This window comes from Crinia signifera, chromosome 4, assembly GCF_055691185.1.
Source record: "Crinia signifera chromosome 4, ASM5569118v1, whole genome shotgun sequence".
In the NCBI taxonomy this organism is placed as follows: Eukaryota; Metazoa; Chordata; class Amphibia; order Anura; family Myobatrachidae; genus Crinia; species Crinia signifera.
Window position 1 is genome coordinate 221,403,662 of NC_139220.1, and position 15,911 is coordinate 221,419,572.

Consider the following 15,911-nt stretch of genomic DNA (forward strand, 5'->3'; position numbering starts at 1 on the left):
AAAGTAAAGTATTTTTAGCAACCAACTTATTCTCTACTCAATGAACCTATAAATTATAATCAGCAATCATATCGCTAATTAAAAGATGTATGCCTTTCACTCAAATACAGAGACATCATTACTAAGTTACAACTAATGTGGAGACATTACTAAAAAGTCCCGTACCCCATTCAAAATAACGCATCCACTTATAAAGAACTACAATACCAGCCATTTGACAACATTAATAGTAAGTACAAGCAGCGTTAAAAATATAGGTAAGAAATTGCCAATTACTCAATTAGTAGAAACAGCTAAAAGACAGACAGGGCGAGGGAGCTCCACACAGAATCAAGTGTGACCAAGCTCTCCCCGAGCGAAACGCGCGTCACCGAGTGTTTCCGGTATCGGCTCTCACACATGGAGTGAGAAGCCGACTGCTCACAGACTTTCACCGCATGCCCACGTCTCTCCCCCGGCTACACAGAACACCGCTGGAAGCGGTTTGTGAGTAACCCAGCGGTAATTGCCGCTAAACAAATGATTGTGTCTATTGTACTAAGAAGCTTATGTTGTGTGTACCCCCGCCAGTCAACATGGCCATTTGCTGAACTTGCCGTGACTGCGGGGATGTGATGCTAACTCTCTAACCTAAAGACACAGCGTTTTGTTTGATTGTCCATTAGCTCCTGTATTTAACAGAAACTTACAGCCGTGCCCATAGATTGATATCGCAAAATGTATGTTTCCTAATATTCTGCAGTTGTGCCCACAGAGCAACTAATGCACACATGAGACGATAAATTGTTGGTGTCCAATTGTGTATTGACTGTTATTGTTCCAAGAGAGAAGCAGTTTTTTTTATCAAATATTGATGTCTAGTTGTGACAGAACAAATGATAAAGAGTGTCTTGTAGGACACAGATAAAGCTGTAGGTCTCTCTGAACAATTTTCTCGTGGCAACATAATTGGAAACACTGTAGAAATCATTTAAAAATCTGCATCAAATGTTTCTTTTTCTTTTTGTGTGTCTTAAGAATAGATGATACAAGAAAGGGGATACACAGAACACAATCAGACAATAAAGGGTTACCAGTTTATTGATACAAAATTTGAGCTTGAGTTCAAACTATGAGTAACAGATCACCACCTACATTGATGTTGCAATAGGAAGAAAATAGATGTTTAAACCCTGTTTTTCTAACAAAGAAGTTACAACAGTGTCAGAATTGTTACAAGGGTTTGTTACATATATCTTTTTCCCTCAATAATTGTAATATTTTTTATGTGTACACACTATGCAATCTAACAATCTCAATTGCATCTTGAAACACAAGACATGTGTCCACATTATGCAATCAGGGAAATGAGATACATTTCTACTCTCTAGTTCTCCACTTGAGAACCTACCCTATCACTATTTCTGCTACAAACAGTTCTCTCATTCTGAGGAACTTTACACTGGTCCCTGCAATGCTTGGGTAAACAGGGACAGTGAAAGAGTAAATCAGAACAGCAGAAACAGTCACTCTTTGCCTATCATTTCATTCTGAGGTGGTCAAGAAGGCTTGTCTCTCATCAGATATTTGAAGCAAGATAAGCTGATATCTGACAGCAGAACAGTTGGGACTGATAATATATCTCAGAATCTTATTCTGAAAGAAAGGGATATAGGCAATCCCTCTCATCTATCAATTTCCACAGCAAGGCACTCTCAGTCAGATAGCCGAGCGGGCACCTTGCACTGCCAGTATAGCAACAAGGTCGCTTAGAGCAATCAGAACTGACAAGCAGAAGCCGACCCTGTGCCCATATCTATCAATAGTGTATGGAAACACTACATTACCTCTCTCTCATCTGGCATTTGATACAGGTCTAAGATGCTAGAAAGCAGAGAAGGGAAGTAGTGACACAAAAACACATGAATCTCAGCTTCCACCATCCTTTCCCTTATTATAAACAGCCGGGCATTTATATAGACGTGGGAAGCAAGCAGGATTGGCCAGATATGAAAACTATGTATGATAACGTAAAGGGGTTTTAGATTCACGATAAACCTCAAAGGCCTCCTACTGTGAACCTCTGGTATATGCCTACAAAATCTTCACTAATGGAGAAAAATTTATTTTTAGAATTGTTTTCCTGTGTCTCATGATCTAATTGTATATTTGCATCCTGAGAAAAAGGTGCAAAGAGACATATGTGACTGATTCATACCTGCATCACAAATATTGTTTGCAGGTACATATTTTGATTTGGGATACAGACACTTTTTCAATATCCCAAACCAGTGACAATAGTCACCTCTCCTTTTAAGAATAAAGTAAATAAAAGCTACGTTTTAAAATATAGTAATAATACAAAACACATCAAATCAAAGTGTGCCCCAGGTAAGACTAAAATCAGTCTTTTTCTTGCACCTTGCCGCAAGAACCCCCCCCCCCCCATAGCATTATGTGTAATGGGCATTACTGTTGTGCGGCATTATGTGTGATATGCATTATGGTGTGTGGCATTATGTGTAATGGGCATTACGGTGAGTGGCATTATGTGTAATGGGCATTATGGGGTGTGGCATTATGTGTAATGGCCATTACAGTGTAAATTTTTGCAGCGCGCCTTTGGCGCGCACTGTCCCTGTTTCTCGTGTGTGTGTGATGGGAATGATTAATTCTGAAGCCCATATACAGAAATAAGTCACCTTCTATTTAGTTTGCATTGATGCCCAGTAGGCGTGATGGACGCGCCCAGTAGGCTTTGATGGACATGTCCAGTAGGCGTGATGAACACGCCCCTCCAATGGTGCACCCCCTAATAAAATGGGCTGCGCACGCCTATGTTGGGCGTCCAAACACAGGAATGTCCAAACAGACGAACGGCTGAGCGCCTGTACACCCGAGTGCTCCCGAGTCCCGTCAAGTGGCCCTAAACTTCTCCAAGCACCCGCAAACATCTGAAGCCGGCAGCAGCAGCCCCAGGGGAGCAGGGGTTGCTACAGAAAACAGCGGCTGCCCCTACTGTGGTGACTATTTCTAGGGCAGGACAAACCTGCCCTGGTGCCGCGCCCCCCTCCCCAGCTCAGCACACGCTTCTCAGTGCGGAGAGAGGCAGCTGCAGTAGCAGCCTGTGTGTGCCGTCACACAGCCCCACCCCTCTGCAAAAAAAATTTCATGGGTGTTGTCATGCCCCACTCATTGACCATGCCCATTTTTTACCGGGGCCCGGTGGCACTTTCAGCGGGCCTGAGAGAGAGAGAGAGACTTGTAGTGGCCCGGTACTCTCCCAATTATGCAGCCACCCTGGTGCCTTCTTGATCAATTTTGTAGCAAGTAGTACAAACAGACAGCGGCACTCAAACAGGATTTTCAAATGTGTATTAACCAAAACCTACGTTTCAGGGGTATGCGTGCAAATACACGTTTTAAAATCCCGTTTGAGTGCTGCTGTCTATGTCTACTACTTGCTAAATATATATATATATATATCCTGACCTCTGAGCTGTGTGGATGTCAATGTTGCGGTGTATTGAGAAAGGCCCTCTAGTGGCCGAAACGTAGACCTACAGATAAGCAATTCTGGTTGGATAATCAATAAAGAAGCTGTCAAATACGTGAAATCCTGGTGAGTGCCCTTATTGGGATTCGTCCCATTCTACATATTATTGGGACACATTGAGTTACTCTAAAGGAGCACCCCCTCATTGTTTACAGTTGGCCGTGAGTGCATAATCTACAAGATTTATATATATATATATATATATATATATTCTGTAAAAAAAAAAAAAAAAACCTGTTTCACTTCATTTGCATAAAGGCACTTTCTTCTTTAGTTTGATGTGTGAGAACTAATTATGTTATCATCATTATCTAAGCATATAAGTGGACAGGTTAATTACCAGAAGAGGTAATCAGCATGCCGAACAATAAAAAAAAGAAATAATAGACAACAAGCAAACAAAAACATAAAAACAAAAACAAAATGAAACTTTCAAACGGATAACAGTATTTCTTTTTTCTTCAATTAACAATTAACTGAACAATATTTTCAAAGAAACTCATTACATTCAATTGTTAAATAAGATTATAAGATTTGTTTTCTTCTTCTTGAACAATGCCTTGTTATATTGCATTTGTGCAGCTACAGATGCTGTAGGCGAAATCCCTCCCACAAATGATTCACAAGTGCGTCGAGTATGCTCACCCATGCAATCCTATGGATCATGCATGTGTAACATAGAAATATATTATTTAAAGGCAGAACCACTTGACCCTTTGTTTTTGTATCCTTTACTTCAGTGCTTCCAAACCTTTTTTCTCTCCTGTACCCCTGGATTAGGCTTTTTATTTAGGAGTACCCCCTCCTCTCAATTTAAATATCCACAGTACTTACGAGTGGAGTGAAAGTGAGCAGTATGCGTGTCCTTATGTGTGTCCTTTAAATTAAGGAGTAGTGGAGGAGTAGTGTGCGGTCAGGAATCGGACCCCTCTGTGTCTTGCCACTGGCTGTATACTGTCTCCGGGGTTCCTGCTAAAGCCTATAGGATTAATGCAGCTGCTTCTTTCACCCATGTCAGTGCATGGCAGATGATCACTGATGTGCAAGGGCAGTGCAGGTATCTCCCAGTGGATTGCTGGCTGGGCAAAAGCATGATGAGATGTAGATGACGCCAAAGACGGAACCAGTAGTAACACAATCGGGTTCATCCCCATGGCAACGGGAGACATCATCCGCCATTGGGAGACGTCTTCTTCTTACACCATTTCCAGAATTATTTTCAAGTACCCCCATCTAGTCAGCAGTGTACCCCCAGGGGTACAAGTACCCCAGGTTGGAAGACACTTCTTTATGTAACTGCAACCCTTTTTGATACTTAGTTGTTTGTAAGCATATTTATTTGCATTTCCCAATCATGTTTAAATTACTCTACTATCTTAGCTTTTACCACCTCTGACAGAAGGATGTTCCACCTATCCTCTACCCTTTCTGTAAAGTAAATTTTCCTTAAATTTCCTTTGAACCTACCTCCTTCTAGATTCACTGCATGTTTTCAAATTCTAACACTTTTTTTCTTTTAAAGATTGTTTCCCTCCTGTAGCTTGCCCTTGGTATATATGATGTTCCTATCATTTGTAGTAAGTTTTGTGATGTAGCCCATTTACCATTTTTGTTGTCCTTCTTTTTATTCACTATAATGTATTTATATCTATCTGGAGATTTGTACTATTGACCTTTGACCTGTTACATCTTCCCCCACCTGCAGTGCAGCATGGTTTTGTCCATTAGAGAGTGAATTTGCTTTTGCAAGTGAACCAGGATCAGGCCCTTAGTGTAAGCGAGGGTGTGAAAGTGAGTGTGTCAGGGACAGAAAGAGAGGGGGTGTAAGATATATATATATATATATATATATATATAGAGAGAGAGAGAGAGAGAGAGAGAGAGAGAAAGAGTGTGCACGCGGGACAGAGAGCGTGAGATGGTTTCAGAGAGCGAAGGTGTCAGGCTGTACTTAGTAACCTGGAAGCCTAGGTGTAAACTCCCCCTTCCTGCACTGAGTGCAGTTTTACTTTTGCCCCTTATCCAGAAGCGTATGTGGCTCCATTTGCGCTGCTGCTCTAACTACGAGCTACGGGGGCTCATCTGGGTACCAGCACAGCAGCGAGACAGAAAGGGACAGCAGGAAGGTTGGGAGACAATGGAGAAGGTGCCCCTTTTAGGGATGGAGCCTGGCAGTTCCTCCGCTGCTTCTACTGTTCTTCTGTGTGACAGACTGCGGTGTTAACTTTTCTTAACTGAGCATTGCTCATGTGTGCTTATAGATTCCATCTCTCCACCATTGATGCACAAGTGTTCACATGGACTCATAAAGCAGTCCCTGTCTGGTGCAGAGTTTACCTTGTAACTTAACAATGGCCACTGTGGTGGCTGCAAGTGAGATCCCAACCACACCCACAATATTATTTTTCTTATAACTTTAGGTCACTTATCAGTCTCCACTTTGAAAGGCCCATGGATCTCTGGAAGCCATCTCATGTAACGTCTCTGCCAGGGGCTGGCTGGCTACTTTTAGCCTGGGGGGCAAACACTAGCAAGTGGCCCCAGATTTTCTTCTAGTGAACATATCCTTCTGTTCAGGGCCAGTGTTAGGGTGATTGGTGCAACCAGTTTTATTCAGTTGGTCACACTGCAACAGAAATATGCATACCATTATACCCATTACACATTTTTATACACTGCACATTACACATTATGCCATACACCATAATGCCCCTTTACACATGCTACACACTGAGCACAGCATGCACTCCTATACCCCTCTAGATGAGTATGGCAGACATTTCAAATATGGCACTGGCTCAAGAGCCTATCAGAGCTCACGGTTTGGTAGCCATTCGCTAACTGCAGCTGCCAGCCCACAAGCTCTGATTGGCTGGCAGTCGGCACAGACTCAGCTGGAGCACCAGGATAAAGTAATTTAATAAAGAAGGCTGACTGACCATGAACGGTAGCACTTGACAGGTGCTGGGAGATCCACCGGCGCTGCTCTGGGCAGGAACAGATGGATCTGGTGAAGCCGGACCCAGGCAGGACCGTATGTGCTCTCTTCTCCTCTGAGATCGGGCTCTCCTGGTGGGGAGGCAGAGTACCCCTCCCTAGTTGGTGCCCTAGGGTTGGACAAGAACAAGCTGGGTGCTGCTGTGAGCGGAGCATGGGGGAAGGGAGACTTCAGAAACAGGTGGGGGGAACTCAAAGCTGTACTCAACTCCGCATCTGCGGTGGGAGGATCGTGAGAGCTTGTCCGCTGCTGCTGCTGGGGGTGGGTCGGGAAAGGATGTCCGCTGCTGATGGGGAAGGGAGGGGGGTACAACGACTCTGCGGAGACTCAAAGTGCTACAGAGAAGAGAAGGGGAGGGGCAGGGAAGGGTAGCGGTCTGCCAGTCCCTCCTTCTCTCTGACCAGATCCTTTTCCCCTTCCTCGAGTCCTCGCTATGGCTCCTGGGTTGGTACCAGGGCCCGCGGCAGTGAAGGTGGACCCGCATCTGGTCACAGCGTACTGTAACTAGTAAGTTACTGCTGCTGATAATGCTGCCAGCTGCGGGCCCCGTTACTGCCGCGGGGGCTTCGGTGCAATGCCCCGGCTGCATAGGCGGTGGTTCTGCCTCTGATCCCTGCCCCCTCACGGAGCTCTCCTAAGCGGCCGGTCACAGCAGTGACTGAGCCGCTGCCTCAAACTGACAGCCGGAGAGGCAGATAGAAGATACTTCCCAGCTGTCAGGCAATTCTTCCCGGCCACACATGGCCCTAGTGCTGACTAAATCTACTGGCCCGGGGGGCACATGGCACCCTGCCCCCCGGCCCAGCCCGCCACTGGTCTCTGCCTACTGAGGCCGGGTGTGGATGGGTTGGTCGACCTACAGATGGTCGACAGTCATTAGGTCGACACCCTTGGGTCGACATACTGCAAAGTCGACAGGTGTCTAGGTTGACATGGAACAAGGTCGACAGGTGCTAAGGTCGACACAAGCGGTCGACATGGTCTAGGTCGAGAGTCAAAAGGTCAACATGGGGTTTTTCACTGAGGAGCCCCGCCCAAACTGAGAGGGGTTTGCGGGGCAGCAGGAGGCTCCAGCTCCTGGCTGTAATATGGGGGGGCTGTGTGTAATGTAATACAGTGGTGTGTGTACTGGCTGTAATATGGAGGGATGTGTGCAATGTAATACAGTGGTGTGTGTGTACTGGCTGTAATATGGTGTGTGTAATGTAATACAGTGGTGTGCGTACCGGCTGTAATATGGGGGGGATGTGTGTAATGTAATACAGTGGTGTGTGTACTGCCTGTAACATGTGTGTGTGTGTGTATGCAATGTAATACAGTGGTGTGTATATTGGCTGTAATATGGGTGTGTGGGTGTGTGTTTAATTTAATAAAATGGTGTGTGTACTGGCTGTAATCTGGGGGGTGTAATGTAATACAGTGGTGTGTGTGTGCTGGTTGTAATATGGGGGTTGTAATGTAATACAGTGGTGTGTGTACTGGCTGTAATATGGGGGGTGGCATAATGTAAGACAGTGGAGTGTGCTGGCTGTAATATGTGGGGTGAGTGTGTAAGCAGAGCGGCATGTGCTGCTGTGAACAAGAATTTAACCTGCCTGGCAAACGTTATCCCCCTGAGCAACAGCATGTAATCCTCGCAGGTACTGAGCAGGTGATCCCCACTGGGTACAAACTCCCCCATGGGAACAAGTATGCACTCCCTCTTGTAAGGAGCATGTAACCCCCTGGCAAGAAGCATGTAACCCCCTGGCAAGGAGCACGTGAACTGATGGCACCGAGCATGTAACCCACTGGCACCGAGCACGTAACCCACTGGCACAGAACATGTAACCCACTGGCACCGAACATGTAACCCCCTGGCACCCAGCAAGAAACCCCTGGCAAAGATCATGTAACCCCTGGCAATGATCATGTATCCCCTGGCAATGAGCATGTAACCCCTGGCAAAGAGCATGTAGGAAAGTGGCACTTATGTGGCATAATATGTAATGGGCATTTCGGCATGTGGCATAATATAAAATGGGAATTATGGTGTGTGGCCTAATGTGTAATGGGCATTACGGCGTGCAATATAATATGTCATTGGCATTATGGCGTGTGGTATAATATGTAATGGGCATTGTGGCGTGTGGTATAATATGTAATGGGCATTTTGGCATGTAGCCTAATGTGTAATGGGCATTATGGAGTGTGGCCTAATGTGTAATGTGTAATGGGCATTACGGTGTGTGTCATAATACGTAATGGGCATTTTGATGTGTGGTATAATATGTAATGGGCATTTTGGCATGTTGCCTAATGTGTAATGGGCATTATGGTGTGTGGCCTAATGTTTAATGGGCATTATGGCGTGTGACAAAATGTGTAATGGGCATTACGGAGTGTGGCATAATGTGTAATGGGCATTATGGTGTGTGGCCTAATATGTAATGGGCATTACGGAGTGTGGCATAATGTGTAATGGGCATTACGGTGTGTAGCATAATGTGTAGTAGCTATCAGTTCAGAAGTGATACTGTCTGCACTGTGGGCAGCCATTATATGGGACTTCTAAAATCTCCCTGAAAGTAGTTTTCAAAAGTAGGCAAGTATGAGATATTTATGGCCATCTGTAATTATATAATTGGTATGTGCAGATTTCCTACTGTTCTAGAAGCTAAGGAGTTAATATAAGCAGCTTTAGAATATAGAGTCAGCTCTCCGTGCTTATTTAGATTGTGTGAAATAGATCTGCCACACAGTGATATAGAAATACTGAAGCCTGAACCTGCAATATTCATATGATGCAAATGATCTGCATTCCACAGCAAACACCAACAAGAATTTGCATTTCCCTTATCACTGTTCAAATCTTTCACTGGAGGTAACCATAGCCACAGGGGTTCAAAGGCTTTACCTGCTTTATTTGTGCACTTTCATAAAAACAATCAAATAATGAGCATGTTTCAAGCTGTTCATCTACAAAAGCTCTCTCCAGAATACTTCAGCAAGAATCATCTTTTATGTGTAAGTAGACAAGGACACATGTATATACAAAATGCTCTTTCATTTAGCACTAAAATAACGTGTACAAGTTCATGCAAGGATTCCTGTATGCTATGGCGATGGATCATTAGGTCAAAAGTAATTAGGCTGACAGTCAATACAGTAGGTCGACCGCTATTGGTTGACAGTCAGAAGGTCGACACATGCAAAATGTCGACATGCAAAAGGTTGATGCATTGAAAAGGTCGACACAAGCAAACGTTTACCTAAAAAAAAGGTCAACACTGGCCAATTTTTGACATGAGTTTTTTTGCTGTCTATGTCGACATAGGTATTAATGTACCGTGTCCCTTCACGTGGCTCGCTGCGCTCAGCACTATTATAATATAACTCTTTGCCCACTTGGATGGTAAAGTTTGAACAAGTCATTTAAAAAAAATTCATTAAAATATCATGTCAACATTTTTCTCGTGTTGACATTTGAAACACGTCGACATTCTGGCTGTAAACCAATAGTGGTCAAATTATTGACTGTTGACCTAATGTCCACATACCACATGCTATATTTCCATTATCATTTGTGCAAAATATTTTTGCCAAAATGATAAATGAGTGAGTGGTAATTTGGGAAACAACATGGGTGCTTTGGTATAATATGTCTCATTTTCCAATTTAAAATATGTATATATATATATATATATATATGCAAAATAGATGTGTGGCGCCACCTGTGCTTCTCCCTCAGCTATTAGTAATTTTAGGCAATGTCCCCCGTCTCACTTGTGGGGTGTCAGCCAATCCTCAAAGTTCAAGTAATGGTAAGTTACTTACAGAAAAGGGATGTGTTCAATAAATAAGGATGCGGCGACTAATTGCTCTTACAACGTATAATAAAAAATAGTGCAATCTGCACTTATTTAAGCAGTGTGTGCTGGTGTTTAGAGAAAAAAAAAAAAAGGGGGGGGGGGGGGGACTGGAACCACTATATGTGGTTGGATGTAATTGTAAACAGCATTGAAAAAATATATATATAAAATATAAAAATATATAAAAATATGCCAGAAAATCACTATATAAAAATATAAATATATTTATTTAAATGGTAAAAGATAATAAATAAAAACAGACAATTAGAGTAACTCCTATCCTAAAAACAGAGATGAGGCTCTCTGAATAAAAGGATCAATTCAAGGTGCAAAAGACAAATAAAGTGGTTATCTTTTAGATGAGGCAGGAGGGCTAGAGTGTCCCAACGCGTTTCGTCCTTCTGACTTTTGGATCCAACAACTGGGAACATTAAGCCCAAGGGGTCTCAATGAAAAATTCTCATGGAATGTGTTTTAAAACCCATATAGCTGGGGAAGCATTTAATAGTATGTTCTGTATCAGAACACGGCACTTACTTCACTCCATGGGGAGTGTCTTATTTCACTCTTATATAGCACGTTAGTTATTTATATGTTTATATGGTGTCAAATGGGGGGGTGAGAGTCCCCCTGCCACACCTCTTATTATATTCACAGCACGCCACGTTTCGATTATAGTCAATGCTGGCCCTACAAATTATTTTAAATTCACTAGACAGTTTTTTAATTTCGCCTGGCATGAGATACAGACAGCAGCAGTTGCCGGTTATGCCCCTGAAGGAAGCTGACATATTTAATAACATATTTATTATGCTTGATACTGGAATTCTTGTATATATCATCTTTCTTTAAAAATATTTTTCTCACTTTATTATCACAGGGTGAAGGACTGTCGCGCAGTTATAGGAAGGAGGACGGAAGGCTGTATACATCCACACAGGGTTACCATGGTAACGGACGCCAACAGACAGTGCCCGCAACTACCATTACCCGCGATCTTAGAGGCGTCTCCAGATTACTTAGGTAATAGCGTCATGTTGCTATGACAACGACGGCGTCACCGGCCGGAGTACAGCCGGAAGTCAGAATGACAACTTCCGCCCTGTTCATCGTGAGCGGGTCGTCGTGGTGTGTACCCTACATAATTTTCCACTTCTTAATTAGAGTTTGAACACTGCTGATTGGCATTCTCAATTGCTTGGATATCTTTTTATATCCATTTCCTGTTTTATACAGTTCAATTTACCTTTTCCCGCAGATCCTTTGACAATTCTTTTGCTTTCCCCATGAGTCCAGACACATCAGTGCAGCACTGGATGAAAGATGCAAGGGTCTTTCAGGAGTCCAGAAACTCACTGACCTTTTATACACACACACTGATTACAAGCAAACAGATCCCAGGTGAGGATGGTTACCTTTAGTAGCCATTCAAACCCGTTTGTGTCAACTTGTGTGCATGTTATCAGGCCAAAATCTCCTGGGTATGTAAACTTTTGATCAGGGTCATTGGGGTAGTTTCTGTTGTCATTATGATTTAAAAAGAGTAAACACAGTTGTTTGACAATAAATGGTTTCAACCAACCATTAACCATGAGTGAAAGATAAAGTTTGTGAGTTATCATTCACGTAAAAACAATGGTCCACACTCAGACACTCAGCGGTACAGCGGCTGGACTTCTGCGGCCAGAATCGGAAGGATCCGGAGACGTCACAACGTCAGTGGATTGCCGTCAACGTCAAACAGGGACCGACCCAACGCGTTTCGTCAGCTTGTGACTCCTGACGAAGTTCCTTCCTTGTATGTATATATATATATATGTATATATATATATATATATATTTATATATATTTAAAAAATAGTTTTCACCGGTAATTAAATTACCCAACACCACTATGGAAAACATACAGTATAGATGACACTTTTACCAATCCTATTACATCCCCTATGTATACATTCCTCATCATGTAACTTATACTGGTATGCAATCAGTGGATAGACAATGTTTAGGTTGACAGTCACAAGGTCAACCACAAATGGTCAATAGTAACTAGGTCGACACCTAAAAAAAAGGGTCGACATATCTTAGGTCGACATTGCGAAAAGGACGTCACAAGGATATGGTCGATATAGGTAGTTAAAGGGTCAACGTGAGTTTTTCATGTTTTTTTTTTTTAAGGTGGATTTTCATACTTTACTATCAAAGTGGGCATAGAGTGGAAATATAATAATGCCCTAAGCAATGTGAGAGAAGAGAGCTATGTGAGGGGATGGGGTACATATATATGGTGTCCATGTCAACGTACGAATACATAGACAGCAAAAAATCATGAAAAACTCATGTCGACCGTTTGAGCTTTTGTCAATCATAAGCTTGTGTTGGCCTTTTGCCAGTATCGACCTAAGGTATGTTGACCCTGTTTCTGTGTTGACCTAGTGACTGTTGACCATTAGTGGTCGACCTAGACATTGTTGATTTTCTATACCATAACCCTTATAGTTCCTTGCCTAACTTCTGAGGAAACCTTCCGATATTATAGATGGAGAAACGCATCAAGAAAAGAGCCCTTTGTCTCCCCTTGGGCCACCCAGAAGCTGCATCGTCACCCTTGTTGATACCCACATATAATTGGAGGTCGCTATTTCCCCAGCCGTGGTAATCAAACATCTTCCCAGCGACAGGAGCAGTCCGGTCCAGCTTGATATCCCAGCACCCGTCAGGCAACTGATGTGCGGCGCTGAGGGCTTTCAATTGCAGGCGGGTACAGACTGATCTTCCCCGTCACGGCACACTCCAAACATCTGCCATGCCACTACTGAGGACCGCCTATTGCAGATGGCTATTGGAGCCTATTCACTGCCCCACTGGTACTGCTAAGGTCTGGTGAGCTCCGGGTTCGAGACCTCTCTAAATAATTACCAAAATTTGCGTGGAACTACAAAACCATTAATGCCCGCAATTAACCATCCTATTCAAGGGAACGACAAGTGGTGAGATATTTTGCTCTGGAAAATAATCAAATTATTATTACATCTATGCATATTTGACTTATTCAACGGAATTATGTTGATTATAGGTCGTAGACTGTGAATTAGAGACTGTGATGTACACGGGTCTCTGGACATTGCCAATTAATTAAGGGACATTGCCCAAGGGGTACCTTATACTCATTAGGTTTGCTTAAGGTTGTTAATAAATTGTATTTTAATATTGTCTTTTTTAATAAATTTTATATACATTGGTATACATGTGCTCTCATTAATTATTGTTTCTTTTTAATATTGTTGTTTATATTGGGAGCTGCACATATATACCAATTTTAAGCACCCTAGTGAATTGGGATATATATCTATTTAAAGCAATTCATTATCTGTAAACCTGCGCCTGATATATTAGTTTTTTTCCTTGCCTAATTTGCCTTATCTAACTTCACTATACACAGTGGCGTAACTATGAATTGGGCGCCCCCCCCCCCGCCGTTAATGGGGGGCGCCCCCCGCCCGCAGCCTTACCTGTCTTGCTGGTCCCATCCCGGCTCCCTTGCTGGCTTCATTCTTCTGCTAGTGAGACGGACCAACACAAAATGTCCGCCCCCATACAGCAGAAAAATTCAGAGAACAGTCTGCTATATGGGGCGGACATTTTATTGTGGTCTGTCTCACTAGCAGAAGAATGAAGCCAGCAAGGGAGCCGGGATGGGACCAGTGAAGTCAGGTAAGGCTGCGGGCGGCGGATTGGCGGGCGGCAGATGGGCGGACGGGAGGGGGCTAACTATAGCACCACAGCCCCCCGGCGCCCACACATGCACAGCGCCCCCCCGCGGCCACGGGGGCTGCGGTGCTATAGTTACGCCTCTGACTATACAATCTAATATATATACTGTAGGCGCATAAGCTGCCAAAACAAACAATAATTAAACCCCCAAAAAAACAAATCCATGTAATCTAAAATGTGATTCTTAATAAGATGAAAAATACATGTTCTTGCAAAGTATTGGACGCTATTAGATCTCCTCCATGATGAACTGTTTTCTTCCAAAACATCAGGGATGGTTATAATGATGAAGGACAAGAATTTTATATTATTCCAATAAATACAACAAAGAAGACTCCTTCGAAGCAATTTGGCAGAGTAAGCTAGTTCTGGTGCTTTAAGTACTTTCTTCGATGCTGGCTGCATCCAAATCACTTATTTTATATTACAGTGTTACTGGAAACACTTCATAGGCATTTGTTGTTTTTCACTTGTAAACATAAACATAGATTAGATTCTGGATATGAAACAAACTGTTGTCATGAGATAATGAAATGTGAGCATCTATTGGGTATCTCACATCACACACTGCCTACAGTACTTGCCTACCCTCCCAAAATGGCCGGCAGGCTCCTACACAAATAATCACAAATGTTAATATCTAGAAGTATCTACTAAAAAAAGCTAGAAAACAATGGAAATACTTTTCACAAATTTTACTTTCACTTTGAGCTGTGACAGTTTTTAGCCCAGAAACTTCCCACCCCACTCCCAGTCCCTATCTGCTCTTGCCTCCAATATCTGTCTTCACAGCTCCATCTCTCCATATTCAGCAAGTTTGAACAAATCAGTATCACTGCAGAAATTGCTTTCACTTTCTGTTATGATGTCTTTTTGCACACAATGGACTAATTTTGTCCCTTGAGTGGACTCTAGCGGTCACTGGTGGTACTTCACCTCGTAAAAGTAATGGAACAGTTAACCTTTATATAGGAAAGGTGAGTGTCGATGTTTAGTGTATATTGTTTATCAGATTATTTTTTAATTAGTCTTATTGTGGTCACATTCTCTCATGCACCCTGTTTTAACCTATTTTTAATAGCTTATGTTAACTACTTACCTAGATTGGCAACAGGTGTGTTGGTAACTGCTCACCTATAAAAGCATAGCCTGCTGTGAGCTTTAGACCAGATAGCATGCCTGGAATGAAACATTAATGTGATAGCTATGTGTATTGTAACCATTTTGAGCAATAGTGTTAGGACCTGCAGAAAAGTGGGGTCCCATGAAGGGGGCTGCAGGCTTAAATGCATTGATCAATACACAAACTAAGGGGGTTATTCTGGTTCACTCGCAAAGGCAAAGTCCTTCTCAAATGGACATAACAATGTTCGCTGCAGGTGGGGCAGATGTAACTTGTGCAGAGAGGATTATCATTTGGGGGGGTTACTTTAAAGTGAGATCTATATTGCAGTGTAAAATTAAAGCAGTCAGTATTTTTCCTGCACAGAAACAATATAACTCACCCAAATCTAATTCTATCTGCACCTGTTACATCTGCCCCCCTGCAGCGCACATGGTTTGGTCCATTTGAGACGGAATTTGCCTTTGCAAATGAACCAGAATAAGGACCTAAATCTCCACTGTTTATTAATATCAGTTAATTTAGTGAGTGCAGAGCCCCCTACAATTTCTATTTAAACAATGTGGCCCATAAAACGCTGGGCTTTCCCCTGCTCCCGCCTCTCTGCCCAACCCCTTCCCTGGTGGTTTG